Source organism: Neofelis nebulosa, chromosome X (genome assembly GCF_028018385.1).
Source record: "Neofelis nebulosa isolate mNeoNeb1 chromosome X, mNeoNeb1.pri, whole genome shotgun sequence".
NCBI classification, from domain to species: Eukaryota; Metazoa; Chordata; class Mammalia; order Carnivora; family Felidae; genus Neofelis; species Neofelis nebulosa.
Genome location: NC_080800.1, coordinates 75,409,152 through 75,436,163, shown reverse-complemented (window position 1 = coordinate 75,436,163; position 27,012 = coordinate 75,409,152).

Here is a 27,012-nt window from a genome sequence, read left to right as displayed (position 1 = left end):
CCAGAACTAGACCCACAAACGTATGGACAACTCATTTTTGACAAAGCAGGAAAGAACATCCAATGGAAAAAAGACAGTCTCTTTAACAAATGGTGCTGGGAGAACTGGACAGCAACATGCAGAAGGTTGAAACTAGACCACTTTCTCACACCATTCACAAAAATAAACTCAAAATGGATAAAGGACCTGAATGTGAGACAGGAAACCATCCAAACCCTAGAGGAGAAAGCAGGAAAAGACCTCTCTGACCTCAGCCGTAGCAATCTCATACTCGGCACATCCCCAAAGGCAAGGGAATTAAAAGCAAAAGTGAATTACTGGGACCTTATGAAGATAAAAAGCTTCTGCACAGCAAAGGAAACAACCAACAAAACTAAAAGGCAACCAACGGAATGGGAAAAGATATTTGCAAATGACACATCGGACAAAGGGCTAGTATCCATAATCTATAAAGAGCTCATCAAACTCCACACCCGAAAGACAAATAACCCAGTGAAGAAATGGGCAGAAAACATGAATAGACACTTCTCTAAAGAAGACATCTGGATGGCCAACAGGCACATGAAAAGATGTTCAACGTCACTCCTCATCAGGGAAATACAAATCAAAACCACACTCAGATACTACCTCACGCCAGTCAGAGTGGCCAAAATGAAGAAATCAGGAGACTAGATGCTGGAGAGGATGTGGAGAAACGGGAACCCTCTTGCACTGTTGGTGGGAATGCAAATTGGTGCAGCCGCTCTGGAAAGCAGTGTGGAGGTTCCTCAGAAAATTAAAAATAGACCTACCCTATGACCCAGCAATAGCACTGCTAGGAATTTATCCAAGGGATACAGGAGTACTGATGCATAGGGGCACTTGGACCCCAATGTTTATAGCAGCACTCTCAACAATAGCCAAATTATGGAAAGAGCCTAAATGTCCATCAACTGATGAATGGATAAAGAAATTGTGGTTTATGTACACAATGGAATACTACGTGGCAATGAGAAAAAATGAAATATGGCCTTTTGTAGCAGCGTGGATGGAACTGGAGAGTGTGATGCTAAGTGAAATAAGCCATACAGAGAAAGACAGATACCATATGGTTTCACTCTTATGTGGATCCTGAGAAACGTAACAGAAACCCATGGGGGAGGGGAAGGGAAAAAAACAAAAGAGGTTAGAGTGGGAGAGAGCCAAAGCATAAGAGACTGTTAAAAACTGAGAACAAACTGAGGGTTGATGGGGGGTGGGAGGGAGGGCAGGGTGGGTGATGGGTATTGAGGAGGGCGCCTTTTGGGATGAGCACTGGGTGTTGTATGGAAACCAGTTTGACAGTAAATTTCATAGATTAAAAAATAAATTAAAAAAAATTAAAAAATTAAAAAAAAAACACCCTTTTGGGATCATTGATGACATCTGACCACAAAAAAAAAAAAAGTGAAAATCTCCAGAGTAATATGATTCTAATGAGTAAAAAACTATTAAAACCAATTTAATAAGGTAATATACTAAAAATCAGATAGCCATGCCACATGGATTTCACCTTATTTTAGATTTTCCTCTGATTTTAAAATAATACTGTAACAGTCTCAAGGTTAAAAAACACCACTAATTTATAGAAGTCTAGATATTTGTATCCCCCAGCCAAAAAAAAAAAAAACAAACAAACAATTTCCATATGAAGTATGCAGTAATAAACTGGAATGATTTTCAATATTCAATGCAAATCGAAGATTTCAAAGGTAATTTTAAATGCTAATAGTGCAATAAGAACACAATCCACATACTTATATGATAAACATTTTCCACAAATGTGTTACTGTCAATTCTCGATGATACTATGATACTTTTTGTCTACACTTTGCAACATCCTTTTTAATGTATCTTTCATATGCATATGTACTCTTCGTTTTATTAAATTGGCCTTATTGGTTTTATAAATGGTTAAGTTATACATCAAGAAATATAACGTCTGATTTGAAAAATTTTTAGGGGTATTTTTATTTTTTATTTTTTATTTATTTCCTTTTTTTAATATGAAATTTATTGTCAAATTGGTTTCCATACAACACCCAGTACTCATCCCAAAAGGTGCCCTTCTCAATACCCATCACATAAGAGACTCTTAAAAACTTCTGATTTGAATTTTTAAAAATTATCTCATCATTTTTTGCACCAACAGCAGTCAGTGGAGGTCTCATCAACAAGCCACTTACCATCTTTACAAGATCTTGCATTATAGACTTCCAGACCACTTTAGAAACCACAAGAATAAATACCTGTTGAATATTTGATTTTTACAAGTTCAAATTTCTGTTGGATTGAAAAAGAAAGGCTTAGCTGAGCACCTCGGTGGCTCAGCTGGTTGAGCTTCTCACTCTTCATTTCGGCTCAGGTCATGATTTCAAGGCTATGGGATTGAGTCCTATGTGGAGCTCCAGGCTGAACATGGAGCCTGCTTATGATTCTCTCCCTCTCTCCCTCCCTCTATCCCTTTCCCCTGCTCATCCTCGCTCTAAAAAAACAAAAACAAAAACAAGACCTGTCGATTATAGCAATGGAGAGTTCACTATTACAATTTATTAATTGTAAGATGCTGACTATACTATAAGTTTCTTGAGGACATGGAACAAAATCTTGCTCACCGTATATACCCAGAGCCTAGCAGACAATTTCAAAAATAGTATATATTCAATGATATTTATAAAATTAATAAATTATTCAATTTCAACTGTCCTTCCTTATTCCTTCATTTTTAATATAAAATAAGTACTAATGCATTTTATCATTTTTACACATATATTTCATCAATGCAACACAAAATAAACTATAAAATCCCTAGCTTTTGCAAATTGTCACTTTTTAAAAATTGCTTTCTTAAGATACCCATAAAAATATTATAGAGCTAGAAGAAATATTGAATAGTGTTGAGAAGTCATTCAAATAGGATGTGATTGGTCAAGAAAACACTTTTAGTTTGGGTCAGCTTGACTCTTTACTTTGAAAGAAATGCTACATGTCATTGGCAGAGAAGTGTGTGGAGTGCAGGTCAGAAAGAAAGAATGGCCTAGGGCCTGGGGCGCCTGGGTGGCTCAGTCAGTTAAGCATGCAACTTCAGCTCAGGTCATGATCTCACACTTCGTGGGTTCCAGCCCTGTCTGGGGCTCTGTGCTGACACTCACAGCCTGGAGCCTGCTTCAGATTCTGTCTCCCTCTTTCTTTGCCCCTCCCCAACTCTCTATCTCTCTCAAAAAATAAAAATAATAATAAGTAAACATTAAAAAAAGAAGAAGAATGGCCTAGAGGTGCCTAAGTAGCTCAGTTGGTTGAGCATCCAGCTCTTGATCTGGGCTCAGGTCATGATCTCATGGTCATGAGATCGAGACCCACATTGGGCTCTGTGCTGGCAGTGTGGAGACTGGGATTTTTTTCTTTCCTTTTCTCTCTGCCCCTCCCCACTCATGCTCTCTCTCTCTCTCAAAATAAATAAACTTTAAAAAAAATATATTAAAAAAAAAAAGAAAGAATGGCCTAACCCAGAGTCCAAGAACTATTTTTAGAAGATAAATACTTCTGGTTTCGATTAGAGCTATCAGCTTTTAAAATGTTAAAATTCCTACTTCACTTCTTGCTTTCATTCAATTTAATTTTGTTATAAACTTAAGGGAAATATTTTATTTCTTAGATATTAGAGAACAAGCATATTCTTGCTATTTTTTTAAGGATTAATTATTTGAGAGAGACATAGACATCACAAGTGGGGAAGGAACAGAGAGAGAGGGAGTGACAGAGAATCCCAAGCAAGCTCTGCACTACCATCCCAGTGCCTGACATGGGGCTCGAACTCACGAAACAGTGAGATTATGACCTGAGCTGAAACCAAGAGACACTTGAACTGAGCCACCCAGGGGCCTCCATTTTTTTAAACTAGGACAATTCAGGATAAGATATACCATTTGGTAATCTCCTTTAGTGCCCCCTCAGTTTCTGATGTACCCCTCAAAGCAGTGGCTATTGAGAACATCAATTCCTGTTTCATCAGTCAGAATTTGGAAAATTGTTTTAATTCATTGCTTTTTTTAAAAATTGCCTTTAGATAGAACATTCGACAATTAGATTTGTTGCTGACTGTTTTGCTATTCAGCAGCTGCCATTTGGTGATACTTCTTTTGGCTGTTATGATAAGGCATTTTCAATATTTTGTATTTCAATTATTTATAGGAACAACTATGATGACTGTAGTTCCACACAGTTTGTAATCACTTTACAGAGAAATACACCATCTTTTCTGTGTAGTAAATAAAACTGCACACACTCTGGAAAAACATCTCAAGTAAAGGGGAATAGCATAGAATAGGATAAAGAGTTTCAATGTGACAGTAAACAGACCTAGATTTTAGTACCAGCCCTATTATTACCAAGTTGTATGTCTTTAAGCAAGTCATTTAGATACCCTGAGTTTCTGTTTCTTTAACTATAAAGTTGCATGCTCTATTTTCTCAGTAGAAAAAAAAGATCAATATTGTTGAGAGGAAGGAGAATGAGAAATACCTTAAAGAAGACAATATAAAGAGTAACTGCCTGTTATTATTATTTCTAGTCTTGCCCTGATATATTATCAAAAGTATTAATTTGCCATTAATATTTTAAGTAAGAAAATGATTTTCTCTGTGCAGTTATAAAATTTGCACTTTTTAAAGTTTTATATAAATTACAGTTAGTTACACAGTGTAAGATTAGTTTCAAGTATATAATTTAGTGATTCAACACTTACAAACAACACTATGTACTTATCACAACTATGTGCTCTCCTTAATCCCTGTACAAATCATTACCTTTAATTTATTTTTGTCTTTTTATTAACTAATAGATTTATGGGTTTTTTGGTGTGCATTTTTAAAATTTAAATCCAAGTTAGTTAACATATAATGTAATAATGATTTCAGGAATAGCATTTAGTGATTCATAACTCACAAATAATACCCGGTGCTAATTCCAACAAGTGCCCACCTTAATGCTCATCACCCATTTAGCCCATCCCCCACCCAACATCCTGCCAGCAACCCTTGGTTTGTTCTCTGTATTTAGGAGTCTCTTATAGATGGTCTCCCTCTCTGTTTTTATCTTATTTTTGCTTCCCTTACTCTATGTTCAGCTGTTTTGTATCTAAAATTCCACATATGAACAAAATTATATGATATTTGTCTTTCTCTGACTGATTACCTTCACTTAGCATAATACACTCTAGTTCCATCAACATTGTGGCAAAAGGCAAGTATTCATTTTTTTGATCCCTGAGTAATATTCTATTGTATATATATACCACATCTTCTGTATCCATTCATCAGTTGATGGACATTTGGGCTCTTTCCATACTTCAGCTATTGTCAATAGTGCTGCTATAAACATTGGGGTACATGTGCCCCTTCGAATCAGCACTCCTGTGTCCTTTGGATAAATACCTGGTAGTGCAACAACAGATGTTGGCAAGAATGCAGAGAAAGAGGAACTCTTTTGCACTGCTTGTGGGAATGCAAACAGGTGTAGCCACTTTGGAAAACAGTATGGAGGTTCCTCAAAAAATTAAAAATAGGGTAGTTCCTCTTTCTCTGCATTCTTGCCAACATCTGTTGTTGCTTGAGCTGCTAATTTTAGCCATTCTGACTGGTGTGAGGTGGTATCTCATTGTGGTTTTGATTTGTTTCCCTGATGATGAGTGATGTTGAGCATCTTTTCATGTGTCTATTAGTCATTTGCATGTCTTCTTTAGAAAATTCTATATTCATGACTTTTGCTTATTTCTCCACCAGATTATTTGATTTTTGAGGGTTTATTTTGATAAGTTCATTATAGATATTGGATACTAACCCTTTATCTGATATGTCATTTGCAAATATCTTCTCCCATTCCGTTGGTTGCCTTCTGGTTTTCTTTGATTATTTCCTTTGATGTGCAGAAGCTTTTTACCTTGATGAGGTCCCAATCATTCATTTTTGCTTTTGTTTTCCTTTCCTCAAAAGACATGTCTAGTAAGAAATTGCTGTGGCTGAAGTCAAAGAGATTGTTTTCTCCTCTAGGATTTTGATGGCTTCCTGCCTTATGTTTAGGTCTTTCATCCACTTTGAGTTTATTTTTGTGTATGGTGTAAGGAAGTGGTCCAGGTTCATTCTTCTGCATGTTGTTGTCCACTTTTCCCAACACCATTTGCTGAAGAGAGTGTCTTTTTCCCCCCTTGGATATTCTTTCCTGCTTTGTCAAAGATTGGGTGGTAATGCAACTGTAGGTTAACTTCTGGGTTGTCTATTCTGTTACATTAACCTATGTGTCTTTTTTTTTTTTTTGGCCAGTTACCATACGGTCTTGATCATTACAACTTTGTAATATAGCTTAAAGTCCAGAATTATGATGCTTACAGCTTTGGGTTTCTTTTTCAGGATTACTTTGGCTATTCAGGGTCTTTTCTGGTTCCATACAAATTTTAGGAATGTTTGTTCCAGCTCTGTGAATAATGTTGGTGTTATTTTGATAGGGATTGCATTGAGCATGTAGATGGCTTTGGGTAGTATTGACATTTAAAATATTTGTTATTCTAATCCATGAACAGGGAATGTTGTTCCATTTCTTTGTGTCTTGCTCAATTTCTTTCATAAGCTTTCTATAGTTTTCAGTGTATTGATTTTTCACTTCATTGGTCAGTTTTTTTCCTAAGTATTTTATGGTTTTTGATGCAATTGTAACTGGAATCAATTCCTTGATTTCTCTTTCTGGTGCTTCATTATTGGTGTATACAAATGGAGCTGATTTCTGTACATTGATTTTATATCTTGCGACTTTGCTGAATTCATGTATAAGTTCTAGCAATGTTTTGGGAGGATCTACTGGGTTTTACAGATAGAGTATCACGTCATCTGTGAACCGTGAAAGCTTGACTTCCTCCTTGCCGATTTGGATGCCATTTATTTATTTATGTATGTTGCCTGATTGCTAAAACTAATACTTCCAACACTATGTTGAATAACAGTGGTGACAGTGGACATCCTTTTTGTGTTATTGACCTTAGAGGGAAGGGTCTCAGTTTTTCCCCTTTGAGAATGATGTTAGTAGTGGGTCTTTTGTATATATGGCTTTTATGATCTTTAGGTATTATGATTCTATCCAATGTTCTTGTTTTTATTAAGAAAGTTTGCTGTATTTTCTCAAAAAATTTCTCTGCATCTATTGAGAGGATCATGTGGTTCTTATCCTTTCTTTTATTAATGTGGTGTATCATATTTATTGATTTGCAGATATTGAACCACCCTTGCACCCCCAGGAAAAATCCCAGTTGATCTTGGTGAATAATTATTTTAATGTATTGTTGGATTTGGTAGGCTAGCACGTTGTTGAGAATTTTTGCATCCATGTTCATCAGGTAAATTGGTCTATAGTTGTCCTTTTTAGTGGGGTCTTTGTCTGATTTTGGAATCAAGGTAATGCTGGCCTCGTATAATTTTTTGCAAGTTTTCCTTACATTTCTACTTTTTGGAACAGCTTCAAAGGAATAAGTGTTAACACTTATTTAATATTTTGTGGAATTCCCCTGGAAACCATCCAGCCAGGACTCTTATTCGTTGGGAGATGATTGATTACTGATTCAATATCTTTACTGGTTATGTATCTGTTGAAATTTTCTATTTCTTCTTGTTTTAGTTTTGGTGGCTTATATGTTTCTCGGAATTTGTCCATTTTTTCCGGATTGACCAATTTTTTGGTGTATAATTGTTCATAATATTCTTATTTTTGTGTGTATTTCTGTGTTGTCTGTTGTGATATCTCCTCTTTCATTCATGATTTTATTTATTTGGCTCCTTTCCTTTTTATTTTTGATCAATGTGGCTAGTGGTTTCTCAATTTTGTTAGTTCTTTCAAAGAACCGGCTCCGGGTTTCATTTATCTGTTCTACTTTTTTGTTTTGTTTTTGTTTTTTAATATATATCATTTATTTCTGCTCTAATATTTATTATTTCCCATCTTCTGCTGTTTTGGGGCTTCATTCACTGCTCTTTTTCCAGATCTTTTAGATGTAAAGTTAGGTTGTGTATTTGAGACTTTTCTTTCTTCTTTATAAAGGCCTGGTGTTATATACTTCCTTCTTATGACTGACTTTGCTGCATCCCAGATGTTTTGGACTGTCATGTTTTCATTTCATTGGCTTCCATTTACTGTGTAATGTTCTTTTTAATTTCTTGGTTAAACCATTCATTCTTAGTTGGATGTTCTTTAATCTCCAAGTATTCATGGTCTTTCCCAATTTGTTCTTGTGGTTGATTTCGACTTTCTTAGTGTTGAGGTCTGAAAATATGTAAGGTATGAACTCGATCTTTGTGTACATGTTTAAAGGGATTTGTGTCTGAGCATATGATCTATCCTGGAGAATGTTCCATGTGCACTGGAAAAGAATGTGTATTCTGCTGCTTTAGGATGAAATGTTCTGAATATATCTGTTAAGTCCATCTGGTACAGTGTGACATTCAAAGCCATTGTATACTTGTTGATTTTCTTCTTAGATGAACTGTCCATTGCCTTAAGTGGGGTTTTTAAGTCCCCTACTATTATGGTATTATTATCAATGAGTTTCTTTACATTTGTGATTAATTGATTAATATATATGGGTCAACAACGTTGGGAGCATATTTACAATTGTTTGATCTTCTTGGTGTTTAGACCCCTCAATTATGACATAGTTCCCTTCTCTTTTCTTGTTGCCATCTTTATTTTAAAATCTAGTTTGTCTGATATAAGTATGACTACTCCAGCTTTCTTTTCAGGACTATTAACATCATAAATGGTTCTCCATCCCCTTATTTTCAATCTGCAGGTGTCTCTAGGGCTAAAATGAGTCTCTTGTTAGCAGCATGTTGATGGGTCATGTTGTCTTATCCATTCTGATACCCTGTGTCTTTTGATTTCAACGTTTAGTTCTTTGACATTTAGAGTGAGTACTGAAGGGTATGAATTTAGTGCCACTGTGTTGCCTATAGAGTTGGTGTTTCTGGTGATGTTCTTTGGTCTTTTCTAGTCTTTGTTGTTTTTTGTATTTTTTGTTTTGTTTTGTCTTTTCTCCACTCAAAAAGTCTTCCTTAAAATTTCTTGCAGGGCTGGCTTAGTGGTCACAATCTCCTTTAGTTTTTGTTTCTTTGGCAAACTCTTCATCTCTCCTATTTTGAATGACACCCTTGTGGATAAAGAATTTTTGTCTGCATGTTTTTCTGATGCAGCACATTGAATATATTCTGCTATTACATTCTGGCCTGCCACGTCTCTGTGGATAGGTCTGCTGTGAACCTGATCTCGCTTCCTTTATAGGTTAAGGACTCTTTTCCTTTGCTGCTTTCATAATTCTTTCCTTGTCTGTGTATTTTGTGAATTTGACTATGATATGCTTTGGTGACGGTGAGTTTTTGTTGAATCTAATAGGAGTTCTCTGTGTTTCTTGGATTTTGATGTCTGTGTCATTCCCCAGAATAGAAAAGATTTCCACTATAATTTGCTCACATAACACTTCTATCCCTTTTGCTCTCTCTTCATCTTCTGGGACTCATGATTTGGATGTTCTTCCTTTTAAATAAGTCACTGTGATATCTAAACCTTATATCTTGAACTTTTACCTTTGTTTGCCTATATTTTCTGCTTCCTTATTCTCCATAATTTTGTCTTCTATATCACTGATTCGCTGCTGTGCTTCATCCATTCTTGTCTTCATGGCACCATTCGAGATTGCATTGTGGTTATAACATTTTTAATTTTGACCTGACTAAATTTTGTTCTTCTATCTCCACACAAAAAGATTCTCTGTTGTCTTCTATGCTTTTTTCAACCCCGGCTATTATTCTTATTATCGTAGTTCTAAATTCTAGCTCAGACATCTTTCTTACATTTGTGTTAAGTCCCTGGCTGTCATTTCTTCCTGTTTTTTTTTCTTTTGAGGTGAATTCCTTCATTTTGTCATTTTTGACAAAGAAAAAAACATTAATAAAATAAAAAATTAAAATTAAAAAGTTAAAAACAAAACAAAAAATCAAATAAGGCAAAGTAGATCCTAGTTGTGTTTCTGGTTGTTGAAAGAAGCTTGATAGAATATATAAAAAGGGAAAGGAAATTTTTTAAAAAGTTAAATAAAAATTGATATATATATATATATATATATATATATAATAAAATAGAGATAAAATAAATAAAATGAAATAGAATATTTTTTTAAAAAATAAAAAAAAATAAACTAAAATAAATCAAAATATTTTTTTCTCTTTCTGTATCCAAGAAAGAGAAAGAAAAGAAAGAATAAAGAAACAATTTATGTAAAACAAAAGCAAAGGAAATGAACAAATAAATGAACCTGCAAACAGAGTGAAACCCGAATAAAGTTGCATTCTTAGAATATTTCCCCTAGAACTGAATGAAGTTTCCCCTAGAACTGAAACTACGAAGCCCACTATATTCTGTATGTTAAGCAGATGGAGCTACTTGTGTTGGTCTACCTGGAGATGTGCTTGGAGGGCCCAGGTGGGCTGGGCTTGGTGTAAGGTCTCTGTTCTCCACTAAATTACACTACTTAGCTTACTGGGGTGGACCAGTATGTGTGCATGCATGGCTGTGTGGGACAGGTGGAAATGGCTTCACTCTGCTCCCTAGTGTGTGTTGCAGGAACTTCCAGCTCTTACTGACCCGTGATTAAGCTCCTCCTTTGTCTCAAGCCTCTGTTCACTCTCTGCTTCTATTCTGTGTCCAAGCTGTCTGACTGCCAGGTGGTACCTCCTTCCAGAGTTTTATCTCAGATAGCATTGTGATTCAAAACCCCACATTTCAGACACCCGGGCAGCTTGGACCCACACTGACTTTGGGTGAGTGTCTTACTGTGTAATGCCTGGGTGGAGGTTTACCCCAGAAAACGTTCTTACAATCATGCAGTGGCAAAAGTTCAGAGATTATGGAAAATCACAACACACATCTGATGCCAGGTTTTGCTGCACTCTGGCATCTTTGTCCCAATATCAGCAAATGTGTCTGTTTTCTGGGGTCCACTGGGACCTTTGCCTGTGGGGAGGCTGCATGGCCTCTACAAAATGCACTGCAAGCGTGGGAACTGCTTCTCCATTTGTGGCACACAGACCTCTCAGAATGAGCTGCCTACTCTGGGGATATATCCTTCTTCTTCCCAGAGCATTGCCAGTCACTGAGCTCCAAACCTTCAGACTCTGGACTCTACTGTTTATAGAATCCTGGTGGTATTGAAACCTTCTCCTTTCTTCCTATCAATGGTTTTAGGGAACAGATTTCTTGGTCAGTACCTTGTGAATGTTTTCAATCTTTCTTTCCATGTACTTTCAGGGGGAGTGTTTTCTTGCATGATCCCAAAATGCCACACTCTCCTTTCTCTTTCTCTGTCCTCTTTCCATGAAAATGGACCCCTAATTTCACAGCCTTTCTCTCCCCCAGGTCACTTCTCTGAACTATGTACCTGCTCAGTTCTGTGGCTCAAGGTATGCAGATTGTTGTGTTAATCCTCGGAACAATTTGCTAGGTGTTCAAAATGGTTTGGTGCTGATCTCACTGCATTTCAGGGAAGAGATAAGCTCAGGGTATCCATGCAGTTACACCATCTTAATTCTTCCCCTATTACATTTAATTTAAACCAAAGAAGACTAACTTTGCTAGATTTGTATACCATATGTCACCAAATAGCAGATTTTCTGTTTTATAATGTGTGTAAATTGCTTGTCAAGAATAAACTTACTGATCTTTACTATGGTTATTTCTTCACAAGTGATACTCAGTTCATGTTTGTTACAGACATATAAACAAGATATCTTCAATACACCATTTCAAACCTAAATTTTATCTGGATTTTCACAATATGCATTCAGATATGCAAAAAATATCCTTGACTAGTTATTAAATTTTAAACTGACAAAAATTCACTTTATGGAATGCTTATATAAATGCACAATAAATGCACCTTATATAAAGGTACAATATATGTAGAAGTATTAAATTACACATACCATAAACCTCAAATCATCAGGTATATATTTAGAATTATAGTCTTCCCTCAGGTATTGAACGACATCCAGGAAATTGTGAAAGATGATGGCAGCCACTGTCATTGATGCTGGAGTCAAACCAAACTGCAATGTCTACATATAATTAATCACAGAGCCCTTAGACCTACTTTTATCACCATCTCCAAAATCAGAGGCCATGAGTACAAGATGAATAAGCATAATGTTATGAAGAATTGTGAGCAGTGATGACAGGAAAAGATTGTGTATCATGCAGACAAACCATAGGATAGTAGTTGCCCACAAAATATAAGCAGAGGCAAATAAGGAGATCACTATTTCACCTATTCAAGAAACTCCCCCTATGCACTAAGGTAGCCAGACACTGCTGGGTGCTGGTGATACAAAAATAAAGTAAATTCAAACTTACTTAACAGGGAGTTCCCTGTATAGCAAGTGAAGCAGAGACATAAATGTTTAATCACATTGTGATAGGTGTTACAATAAATAAATGTGCAAAGTGTGATTGGTAACCCCCAAAATAATCAAATGCCAAAGAGACTGAAAAACTCTTCACAAAGGAATTGCCACATGATTTGGAGCTTAGTAGAATAATGAGAATTGTCCAGTTGGAAGAGGAAATCAAAGGAATACAGGTAGAGAAAAGCACAGCTAAGAGAAAGAAACACTAAAAAACACTCAGGCAAAAAACAAACAAACAAACAAACGAAAACTGCCTTTCATGCTAACAGGGCTACATTTAGTGTGTTCAATAAAACTCTTGGTGAATGTTGTGAAGGCAAGAGGTTAAGAAAAAGTAAAATTGAAGTGACTAGAAAAGTAGTTTTTAATCAGATGATGAAACTTCTCATCTATTATGTTAAAGAGTCTAGATTTTACCCTGCAATCAACAGGGAACTCAACAAAATTTATGAAAAAAGAGTAATATGATTAGAAGTGTGCTTTAGAATGTTATATCTATGGAATGTGAAGGGGTAATTTGATAAGGAGGAATGCAGGAATGAAGAGGGAAAATACCAATTATAGGACCGAGTTATAATAATATAGACAAGGATTACAAATCTTAGTGCTTTCAAAGGCCAGGCAAAGATTGTAAATGTGAGGCTGGACTCTGCTCCCTACAGACATTAACTTCAAGTAAAACTAAATAAACAAATAAACTATCCTGGCCAAGCATCACTTAGGATAGAATTTGTTCAGAAATGTTAGCTCAAAAAAAAATGTAAGAAAAAGGATGGTAACACTTTGAATTATAAAAGATGAAAAATGAGGGATGAAGAAATGCTAAATTCCATATCTATTTGAGTGTTGAATAGTGTTCCAGCTATTCCTAGATCACTAGGAAATCAGAATATACCCTAAAAATGCCATAATACATGCTCACTGATTCCATCTAGCTAAGGAGAAATTAAGAGAGAAAAACTGCCCCCTGTGTACTGCCAGTGGGTGAGGGGGGGTCTGCATATACTTACAGGTATAAGTCAGTGTCATTAAAACATATATTGAAACTATAGTTTTGTCCTAACAATACAGAAAATTGCCTAGCCTTAGTCAAAGGACAGTTGAAACACTTGGGCAAAAAACAAAATATACAAACAATTATTCTATAGAAATGACAAAGGCCAAAATGATTATATAATTAAGGTGATTTTCAGTTGCAATTCTGCTATAACTTTATATAATTTAAATTCTGTCATATATACAATTATGGTGTGGCAGAAAAGATTGCAGACATGAACTCTACATGGACTTGGAGTGAATGAAACATAATGAAGAAGTACAGATACTTGATTCTAAGGATTGAATTATTTCCCAAAAAAAAGAATTCTAATGAATAATAATAATAACAATAATAATGGATTGAATACATGTGGTACATTTAAGCATGCAATTTAAGTGCATCTTTGGTTTCAAAAATTACTGCAATTTACATACATCATAATTACATAAACATAGTATACCTCATATATGCCAGATGATTAATGAATACATTAATTGAACAAATGGTAAGAAAACACAATAGAAAGAACAGGAAACTTCATGTCAGAAGAAAGATCTAATATGCCTCAAAAAAAATTCAAGGGCTGGGGTGCCTGGTGGCTCAGTCGGTTAAGCATCCAACTTTAGCTCAGGTCATGACCTCGCAGTTTGTGGGTTCGAGACCCATGTCGGGCTCTGTGCTGACAGCTTAGAGCCTGGAGCCTACTTCAGGTTCTGTGTCTTCCTCTCTCTCTGCCCCTCCCCTGCTTGTACTTTCTCTCTCTCTCTCTCTCTCTCTCTCTCTCTCTCTCTTCCTCTCACTCCCTCTCAAATGTAAACAAACATTTAAAATATTAAAAAATATAATTTTATGTTATACATGTATGTTGTATTTGAACCCACAAAGTACAATGAACTAGGTCAACCATTTTTTAAATTTAACACTATGATGTCATAAATTACAATTTAATGTAATATTTCAATGTAACATGGTGAACTGGATCCTTCCAAAGTGACAAGTTCTTCTAGAGTTGAAGATAGCTCTTCTTGAAAGGTACATACAGATTTTTAGGTCATCAGGCCATTTGGTAATAACATCGAATGATGACTAGTTAAACATGTTTGAAATATATTGTGTTAACGTCATATTAGCCTCAGGACAGTTAGGCTAAAACTGTCAAAAAATGAAATTTACAAAAGAAATAAAAAATACATTTGCTGTCAAAAGAGCTCTGCCCTAGAGTCAAGAACATGAGATTATTACTGTACACAAACTAGCTGGGAGACATTGGGTCACACTCTTTACTTGCTTGTGACTCAGTTACTGTAACTGTTAAATGGGATAACATAGAAAAAATATCAGATGTGGTAATATTTTGAAAGGACAAAAAACTATATACAAATCTAAGGTATTTCTAATGTTATTTTATGGTTTATGGTGCAGATAGATTGAAATAAATACTTAACAGTGTGAACATATTGAAAAAAATTAACATAGCACAGAAGGGAATATAAAGAAAAGTGAACTCCCTACCCAAAATCCACTCTGTAGAAATCACCGCCACTAACAATTTCTTCTCTTATGAGATTTTAAAAAGTAAATGCAAAGGTTTTCTATTAGAATGAAACGTTAATTTTTAAAATCTGCTCATATTTGAAAGCCTGCTTTTTTAAGCCACTGCACAACTCTAAAATCTGATTTACTTTGTAGTTCAGATGTGGAAAAAAAATAGACAGCAGTCACAAGAGCTTGTTCAAGTCCTGGCTCTGTACCTTATTAGTTGGCTTGCTGGGTAAAAAGTAAAAACTCCCAGCATATTTTTTTATATCACAAAAAATCAGAATAATAATATTTCTTCTTAGACTTATTAATGAAGTAAAAACATGAAGATGATTTTTAAACTATAAAGTGAATACTAAGTTGTTATTACTAAAATAGGTTTTAGAAAGGTCCAGGGGGGAAGGGAAAATGGTGGCTGACCAAATCCTTATAAAACAAAGACCCTTGTCTACAGTCATGGGTATTCACTTTCAAATGTCCCCTCTCTGTAAAGAGAGCTTTCATAGTACTCTTACTTTCTGATCTTATACTCTACTAAATTTTTGTTTGTTGCTCATTTTATTCTGTGACCACCTCTTCATTCTTCTCAGCGGCAAGACAACAAACCCAGGGCATTGAGGCAAAGAATCCTGCAACACTAACAACGTCAGCTTTTCTATAATGCTGTCATTCAAGCATATAATAAACATTAATCTTATATTCTTATAGATATCAACATGACTCATTTTATCAAAGCTACATAATAGAACTTCATACAAAACAACCTGACTTCCAACCTGATTCCAAAGTAGCAGCAATATAGTAAACTGATCTTATTTGCTTCCCATTCTAATTATAGACTATTAATCAATATACTAGGATCTGAATATATGGATTTTAGGACCTATAGAAAAATAAAACCTATTGGTAAGATAATAAAATACTTACAGAAACAAGACCTAAAGTACCTGATCTCATACCTCCTTAAAATCCCTTTGCATTTCCTCAGTTTAGATTGTGATTTGCCTTTCTACTGATTGATATGTCCCCAAACAAACATATTTTCCTTCCAATATGGTTATAAAAATAATTCATCAAAGGAGCTGTTTTATCCTGGAAGTTTTATAGTTTTTCAAAGTTGACAATGATAACTTTGAAAAATCATTGAATTGATTCAACAAAAGAAATTATATATATATATATATATATATATATATATATATATGTATATATATATATACATATATATATATCACTTGTTGCTGAACTTAAAGTGTTAAGAAAAAAATAATAGAGTGTTATTATTCAGCTTAGCTCAAACATTATATCCCCAAACAGAACTCAATGCTATTACTTTCACACTATAAGAGACTACTAATCAATAACTCATCTATTGTCTAATAAGGGCTTAATATCCAAAAGATACGAAGAACTTATACAACTTAACACCAAAAAGCAATCTGATTAAAAAATGGGCAAAGACTTCACCCATATGAGGACTTTAAGATACAGAACAGAGGGGCGCCTGGGTGGCTCAGTCAGTTAAGCAGTCGACTTCAGCTCAGGTCATGATCTCACGGTCTGTGAGTTCAAGCCCCGCGTCAGGCTCTGTGCTGACAGCTCAGAGCCTGGAGCCTGTTTCAGATTCTGTGTCTCCCTCTCTCTGACCCTCCCCCATTCATGATTTGTCTCTGTCTCAAAAATAAATAAATGTTAAAAAAAAATTTAAAAAAAAGACACAGAACAGATAAACACATGGGAAGGGAAGAAGAAACAATATAAAAACAGGGAGGGGAACAAAACATAAGAGACTCTTAAATATGGAGAACAAACAGAGGGTTACTGGAGGAGTTGTGGGAGGGAATGGGTTAAATGGGTAAGGGGCATCAAGGAATCTACCCCTAAAATCAGTGTTGCACTATATGCTAACTTGTATGTAAATTTAAAAAATAATCATATTTAATAATGTAAAAAAGAAAAAAAAATGGGCAAAGGACATGAATAGATATTTTTCCGAAGAAGAAGACATATGGATGACCAATAGACACATGAAAGATGCTCAACATCACTGATCATCAGGGAAACGCAAATCAAAACCACAATGACATATCAGCTTAAATCTACCAAAATATTTAAATTAAAAAAAGATAAGGAATGATACGTTTTGGCAAGTATATGGAATAAAAAAGGGACCCTCACAAGCTCTTGGTAGCAATGTAAATTGGTAGAGCCCCTGTGGAATACAGTATGGAGGTTCCTCAGAAAGTTAATGGAAATACTATATGTTCCAATAATTCCATGACTGGGTATTTACCCAAACAAAACAGAAACACTAATCTGAAAATATATATGCACCCCTGTGTTTATTGCAGCATTATTACAATAGTCAAGATATGAAAGCAACTTAAGTGCCCATTGTTAGATGAATGGGTAAAGAAGATCCAAAACACACACACACACACACACACACACTGGAATGTTATGCAGCAAGGAAAAGGGGTGGGATGTTTGCCATTTGCAGCAACACAGAAGGACCAGGAGGGTATTATAATAAGTGAAATAAGTCAGACTGAGAATGACAAATAACATATGTTTTCACTGATGTATAGAATCTAAAAAACAAACACAGAAACAAACAAACAAATATACAAAAAAGCAGAATGAGACCTATAAATATAAAGAAAAACCTAATGGTTGCCAAAGGGAGAGACGTTGGGTAAATGGGAAGAATGGTTGAAGGAGAGTGGGAGATACAGACTTTCAGTTATGGAATGAATAAGTCAGGGGAATAAAAGGCACAGCATAGGGAATATGCTCAATGACATTACTATACAATTGCAGTGTATGGTGACAGAGTGTATCTACACTTGTCGTGAGCATGTGATAATGTATAGAGAAGTTGAACCACTATGTTGTACACCTGAAAGTAATATAACATTGTGTGCCAATTACACTCAAAAAAATTTTTTTAAAGTCATCCATTGTCAAATCAACCCTAATCTTCAACAAATTTGTTTGATTCATCTATGTTATAGGTATTCTTAAACTCAAAATCTCAAAATACTCATTCTGAAGTATTTTCAGTACATATATTCTTTGGCATTGGATAGGTATTACAGATAGTTTGCTACAAAAAGGAATCTTTCCTTCCCACCATTGATCATGGGTAATCCCTCATCTATAATAATAAAAATGTAAGAAATTTTCAAAACCTTAGCTGTGAATCATCAGAAAATGTAATGTGCTCCAAGTCTTTATGAATTCAATGAGTGAAAAAGTCATGCATATTGATTTGCTGTTTATTATGTAATTGTTGGACTGGCACAATTATGAAAAAAATTGAACATATCAGAAGTCACATTAATTTCATTGAAAATTATGTTTTGCTAAAAATGAATTTGAGGCAACTGTGATATTTGATGCACCAAGGAGGAAAACATTAAACAACAATAACAGTTTATTTTAAATGGAATTTCAGTACACAGAATACTGAAATTCAGCAACCCTCTATCATTCTAATTTGCACCCAAAAAATGTCTCCACTTTTGTTCTTAACATTGATGATAATGCAAATAATTTATAGATATATTATGAATGCTTAAATATTAGAATTAGAACTTTAAGAATCACCTATAAGAATAAAAAGGCTACTCTCTAAACCTGCTAAAAATGAAGTCCACATAAATTCTGTTACTATGAGTACAACTATTCTTCTGTTGTTTTAAGTGATGTCGAATAGTTTTCTACTAGTGTTCTATAGCAAACAACAGTTGTAGTAGTGTTGGCTTTCAAATGACTTTCACTCTAGCGGTAAAGTTTGTTTTATGGCTTAGGCACACTCATATTTGACATAGTGCCCCAAGAGTAAAATAATAAACCATGGATGGCTAGTTACCATTTCTACTTAAAAAGTGAAGATCTGTTTTTACTGATACATAAGATGTAGTCATAAATGTTTTCAACTGAGATGTTACAAAAAATGTCTGGATCCTCTTTTGAAAAAATATATTTCTCAAAGCAAATTGTTAGCTTTCTTACATTTCTCTATACATGGGAGTGATTTCACAAGGCTCCTTTAATGTACAATATTTCATTTTTTTCAATATTCCATTTTTGAAGATGTGAAAACCAATTCTGATTTTCTTAAGGCAAACATTAACCTGGGTAAAATGTATTTGTATTTCAGTCACTATTCTAAATGCTAAAAATATAAAAGGAACAAAGCAAACCATGATCACATGGAACTTATGCCTTAAGGGAAAGAGCAGAGTATTTCACCTAATGGCTGTGTATTTTAAAATATTTTGCATTTTGAAATGTGTTTTGGTCCTCTGAAATGTACTCTGTGTGAATTTAATATGCTGCTATAAATCATGTCATTCTGTTTTGCATCACTTTCAACCCTCTACTCCAGTCAGGCTGTTTTCTTTAGTGTCCCACTTATAAACCACTCCCCCTCCTTTCAAATACATCCATACTTCTTATAATTCAAATTATTCTTTCCACTTTTTGTCCTTTTCATCTCCACCTGTGAGAATCCCAGCCAACTTTTAGAGCAAGTGTGATGTATGTAGTTCAAATTTTACCTCATCCCTAAAACCCTCCCAATCACTCCAACCTTTGCTTATTATTTCCTCCTGTGAAATGTATTTGTACAAATTAATGAAATAATTATTGTATTTCTGATGAAAGTATAAAATTTAAAACTATTAAAATATATCTGAAATGGATTTAGAACATCATCGAAACTAACTTCATTTTATAGCAGAGAAAACGGAGTCTTAGAGACTGAGTGATTTATTCATAGTTAAGCAGATTACAAAGGCAGAACTATGTCTGAAGTCCCAGCACCTGATTGGCAGTAAAGTTATTTTTCCACTCCACCAAACTGCATGAGTTTATTTTGATTGTTTTTTCTGGCCATTAATCTATGTTTTAAAATGATAAGATGAAAACTCTAAATGCCTTAGTTTATAACATTTCCCAAGGTTAGTTCATCTATTTAGAAAGCACAGTGCTTTATTTCTACTGTAGATCTCCCCCACACATCTGCCTCTCAAAAACCATGTGGCAATTTTTATCTGATTAACTATAAATTGTTTTGTTCATCTGTGCTTGTTAAGCTGCTACTGTTTCAAATGATCCTTGTAGGAAACTTTCCTTAAAATCAATCATCAAAGATAATATTTTATTTTGCATAATTCTTTCTCTCTTTTGTCTAGCTTCATTATTTTCATTATTCTGTCTTCTAGGTCTCTAACCTCTGGTTCTTGCAGACTGCTGTTCATCACATCAAGCCTGTTTCCAATTTTATGTATTGTATTCATCATCTTTGATTGACTCTTCTTTTTAACTCTTTTATCTCTGTGATAAGGGTCTCAGTGATGTCTTCAATTCTTTTCTCAAGCCCAGTAAGTATTGTTATGTTTATTGCTGTAAATTCTCCATCAGGCATGTTACTAATATCTGTTTGGCTTACATCTCGCCATGGCCTTATCTTGTCCTCTCATGTGGGATAAATTCCTCCATCTTAGCATTTTGTCTCCACCAAAAAATCTGCTAGAACTGATAAACAAATTCAGTAATGTCACAGGAAACAAAATCAACACACAGAAATCTGTTGCATTTTTATACAGCAATAGAAAAAGCAGAAAGAGAATTTAAGGAATCAATCCCATTTACAATTGTACCAAAAACAATAAGATACCTAGGAAGAAACCTAACCAAACAGGTGAAAGCCCTCTACTGTGAAAACTATAAAACACAGAGGAAAGGGATTGAAGATGACACAATGAAATGGAAAGACACCCCATGCTCGTGGATTCAGTGAACAAATATTGTTAAAATGTTTATATACTACCCAAAGCAATCTACACATTTAATGCAATCCCTACCAAAATACTAAAAGCATTTTCCACAGAACAACAACAAACAATTCTAAAATTTGTATGGAACCATAAAAGAACCCAAATGGTCAAAGCAACCTTACCAAAAAACAGCAATGCTTGAGGCATCACAATTCCAATCTTCAAGTTATATAAGAAAGCTTAGTGACCAAATCAGTATGGCACTGGCACATATAGTATTGGGAAAACTGGACAGCAACATGAAAAGGACTGAAACTGGACCACTTTCCTACACCATACACAAAAATAAATTCAAACTAGATGAAAGATATAAATGTGAGAATTGAATCCATAAAAATCCTAGAAAAGAACACAGGCAGTAACCTCTTTGACATTGCTCTTGGCAACTTCTTTCTAGATATGTCTCCTGGAGCAAGGGAAACAGAAGCAAAAATAAACTATTGGGATTTCACAAAAATAAAATTTTCTGTACAGCAAAGGAATCAATTGACCAAACTAACAGACAACCTATGGAAAGGGAGAAGATATTTGTAGATTACATATCTGATAAAGGGTTAGTCCCCAAAATATATAAAGAACTTATAAAAATCAATACCCCAAAAACAAATAGTCCAATTAATAAATGGACAGAAGACATGAGTAGACATTTTTCCAGTGATGGCATACAGATGGACAACAGACAAGTGAGAAGATTCTCAACATTACTGATCATCAGAGAAATACAAATCAAAATTACAATGAGATATTACTTCACACCTGTCAGAATGGCTAAAATTAACAACACAAGAAACAACAGGTACTAGTGAGGATGTGGAGAAAGAGGAACCCTCTTGCACTGTTGGTGGAAATGCAAACTGGTGTAGCCATTCTGGAAAACAGTATGGAGGTTCCTCAAAAAGTTAAACATAGAGCTACATTTCAATGCAGCAATTGCACTACAATTTAGGTATTTACCCAAAAAATACAAAAATACTAATGCAAAAGGGTACATGTACCAGATGTTTATAGAAACATTATCTACAATAGCCAGATAATGGAAACATCCCAAATGTCCATTAACTGATAAATGGATAAAGAAGAAATGGTATATATATGCAATGGAATATTACTCAATAATCAAAATGAATGAAATCTTGCCATTTGCAATGAAATGGATGGAACAGGAGAGTATTATGCTAAGTCAAATAAGTCAGTCAGAAAAACAAATAGCATACGATTTCAGTTATGTGTAGAATTAAGACTCAAAACAAAATAAACAAAGGGAAAAAGAGAGAGAGAGGTAAGCCAAGAATCAGACTCTTAACTATAGAGAACAAACTGATGATTAACAGAGGGAAGGTGGGTGGGGAGATGTGTAATATAAGCGATGGGTGTTAAGAACTGCATTTATTTTGATTACCACTGTGTGTTGTATGGAAGTGCTGAATCACTATATTGTACACTTGAAACAATATTACACTGTATGTTAACTATCTAGAATTTAAATAGAACCTTTAAAAAAAAACCTTTAAATTGATGAACTTTGAGTAAAGTCAAAGTTCTCCATAATGTGGGTGGGCCCCATCCACTCATTTGAAGGCCTTAATAGAACAAAGCTTGACCTTTCCTGGACAACCTGAGTACCTTTGGACTTTGAACTCCAACTCATTCCTGAGTCTGAAACTTGCTGGCTAACTCCATCAATTTTTTTTTCCATCAGATTTTTGATTCATCAGGTCTCCACAATTGTGTAAGCCAATTCCTTAAAGCAAATCCCTCTATATTCATATCCAAAAAAAAAAAAAAAAAGTACAACAGCAACAACAACAAAACAACAATGACAAATCCATAATAATAGTTTTGGACCATGGAGTTCTTAAAGAAGAAAACAAGTAAGATAATAAGGTAAGGTGAAATCACAGATAGTTTTCACTAAGTACGTCAGGTATTTTAATGGTATATCAAAAACTGGAAATTAGCCTTAGACTTATTGTTTTTTTTTTAATTTTTTAGTCTGAAATATTATAGTTAGTATAATTTGTGTGTTCTGTCTTAAGCATGTTAGCTTCTTAATATAGTAGTTGCAAATACATTTAAGCTATTATTTATGTAGTCATCAAATATAATTTTCCAAAAAAGATACAAATCTAAACCTTTGTTTTACCAATAGTTTTAAATCATGCAAAAAATATCAACAAGGAAATTCCATAGCATAGAAAACCATATTAAAAGCACTAATTTGGAGAAATAAACAGCATATCTTTTTAAAAGATTTTTGTTTTCATACTCAAATATTTTTAATAGTGTGGTTTTTGTGAGCTAGATTAAATCTAACTTTTTAAATATTTATTTGTAACAGCTTTATTGAGGTAAAATTGCTATACAATAAATTGCACTTTTTAACCTACACAATTTGATAAATTTGGAATATGTATACATCCCTAAAAAGAAGAACCCAATGAAGTAGTGAACATATCCATCACCTAAGACAAAACTCTACTATTTCCCATACCTCCACACTGCTGCTAACTATTGTTTTCTGCCTTGTGCCACTATAGGCTAGTTTGCATTTTCTACAATTTTTGTAAATTGTTGTCTTTTTTAAACTAAGTTCTTTAACTCAGCATTGTTGAGATTAAACCATATTTTACCTGTATCATTAATTAATTAATTTTTATTGTCAAATAGTACCCCATCATATAGATATATCAATGTGTGTTTATCCCCTCACTTATTGATGGAAATTTTGAGTGGCTTACTTTTTTTGACTATTATAAGTAAAACTGCTATGAATATTCCTATGCAAATCTTTGTATAGGCATACATTTCTTTTATTTTAAGGAAATACTCAAGAGTGGAATGGCTAGATCATATGATAGGTGTATAATTACATTTTAAGAAACTTCTAAACTGTTTACCTAAGTGGCACCATTTACATTTCAACTAGAAATGCTCCAGGTTCTCCACATCCTTACCAACACTTTGGTCAATAATTGGTGAATATGTAAAATGAGTATTAATTTGCATTTCCTTAATGACTAATGATACCGAGCATCTTCTCATGTGCTTCTTTGCCATATATATAATATCTTCAGTGAACTGTATGTCCAAATCTACTGCCTATTTTTTTTTTTTAATTTATTTTTGGGACAGAGAGAGACAGAGCATGAACGGGGAAGGGGCAGAGAGAGAGGGAGACACACAGAATTGGAAACAGGCTCCAGGCTCCGAGCCATCAGCCCAGAGCCTGACGCGGGGCTCGAACTCACGGACCGCGAGATCGTGACCTGGCTGAAGTCGGACGCTTAACCGACTGCGCCACCCAGGCGCCCCACTACTGCCTATTTTTTAATTGGGTTGATGCCATTCTTATTTTTCAGTTTTGAGAGTTCTATAAGTTCTGAATCCATGTCCTTTGTCAGGTAGATGATTTTTTTGTAATATTTTTCTTATACAATGACTTCTCTTTTTATTTTCTTGAAAGTATCTTATTAACAGAATTTTAATTTTGATGAGGTCAATTTTATCAATTTGTTCTTTTACAGATCATGTTTCTGATGTCATATTTAATAACATTACCTAATCCAAAGTCACACATATTTCCTCCTTTTTTTTCCTAGAATATTTGTGGTGTTAGGTGTTATACTTAAGTCAGTAATCTATTTTCTTCTATAATTTTGAGTTAATTTTGTATATTGTTCAAGTTATGGATTCACATTTTTACACACCTTAATATCTATTATTTTCAGCACAATTTGTTCAAAATACTATTCTCTCTTTTTTGAATTACCTTTGCACCTTTGTCAAAATTAGTTTCACTCTGGTGGAGTGTTAAATACCAGTTAGGTCAAGGTGGTTGATAGTGACATTCAAGTAAACTATGACCTTTCTGACTCTAACTATTTAGTATATCGATTAATGAAGGAAGTGCATTGAAATCCCACATTAAAATTGTCAATTTTTCTGTATCTCTCTGCAGTTCTATTAGTTTTTTCTTCTTATGTTTTGAAGTTATGTTACTGGGTGCATAAACATGTAAAGAATATTATGGCCTCTGGATGAATTGATGCATTTATCATTATGAAATAACTTTCTTTATCTCTGTTACTATTTTATTACTCTTGTGTCTATTTTTCATGATATTAAAATAGTTTCTACAACTTCTCTTGCCTATTATTTTATGGTATGTGATTTTCCATCACTTTAATTTTAATCTATTTGTATCTTTATATCTAAAATGAATTTTTTGTAGATAGCATACAGTAGCCTTGTTTTTTTTTTTAAATGAAATCTGACAATCTTTTCATTTCCACAGTGGTAATTAGACCCATTACATTTAATTTGATTATTGATATGTTTAGGATATATTTAATAATTTTGCTATTTTTATTTGTTCCATATTATTCTGTTTTGATTTTCTGCCTTTTTAAAGATTGAACATTTTTATGATTCAAACTTATCTCCTTTGTTGTCTTCTTTTTTAATATATTCTAAATTATTATTTTAGTGTTTGCTTTAGGATTAATTATATATGTCTTTAATGTATCACAGATTACCTTCAAGTACTATCATACTACTTCACATATAACATAAAAACTTTACAATAATATATTTCCATTTTGGTCACCATTTCTAGTACTCTTCATTCCTATGTGTTCGTTGATATTTTTATCTCATTTAATTTCTTTGTGCTCTATAGCCTTTCTTTAACATTCTTGTAATGCAAGTCTGCTGGTGATAAATTCTTTCAGTTTGGTATGTCAGGACTATATTTTGCCTTCAATTTTAAAAATATTTTCACTGGCAGCCTGGGTGGCTCAGTTGGTTAAACATCTGACTTCAGCTCAGAGTATGATCTCACAGTTTGTGGGTTGGAGACCCACTTTGGGCTCTGTTCTGACATGTCAGATCCAAAGCCTGCTTTGGATTCTGTGTATCCCTCTCTCTTTACCCCTTCCCAACTCATGCTCTGTCTCTCTCTCTGAGAAATAAGTACACATTAAAAAAATATTTTCACTGGCTGTAAAATTCTATGTTGACATTTTTTCCAGAACTTTCAAGATGTTTCCCCACCATTTTCTCACTTGAATTGTTTCAGACAAGAAATCTGCTGTCAGCTTTACATAATGTGTCTCCTTTGTCTATTTTAACATCTTTTATCACAATTTTGATAAATTTATGTATATATTTTATTTTAGAGAGAGAGAGTGTATACACATGAGCGGGATAGAGGACCTGAAAGAGAAGGTGAGAGGATCCCAAGCAGGTTCCCTGCTTAGCAAAGAGACCCACAAAGGGCTTGATCCCATGGCCCCAAGATCATGACTTGAGCCAAAATCAAGTATGCTCAACTAATTGTGTCACACAGGTGCTCCAATAAGTTTGATTATGGTTAGCTTTTTTATTGTTATTAAAGAATAGTTGGCACACAATGTTACATTAATTTCAGTGGACAACATGGTGATTAAACATCTCTAAACATTAGTGTAAGCTCACCACAGTGTAGCTACCATCTGTCACTGTACAACATCATTACAGTATCATCGACTATATTCCATGTGTTGTAGCTTTTACTTGTAGTATTTATTCAGTCCATAATTGAAAGCCAGTATTTCCCATTCCCTTTCATTCGTTTTTTTTGCATCCCCCCTCATTCTCTTTCCTCTGCAGCCCTCAACTTATTCTCTGTATTTATATGTCTCAGTCTGCTGTTTGTTCATTGGTTAATTCATTTACTTTTTCTCCTTTAGATTCCACATAAGACTGAAAACGTATTGTGTTTGTCTTTCGCAGTCTGGCTTATTTCACTTAGCATTATAACCTCAAGGTCCACTCATGTCATTCGTGTTATTGTAAATGGCAAGATCACATTATTTTTTTTATGTCCAAGTAGTATTCTAGTGTGTGTGTGTATATATATATACATACATATATATATATATATATATATATATATATATATATATATATATAATATTACATCTCCTTTTCCATTCATCTAGCAATGGATACTTAGATTGACTCCATATCTTGGCTATTGTAAATAATGCTGCATATAAACATAGGGGTACAAATATCTATTCAAAATATTATTTTCATT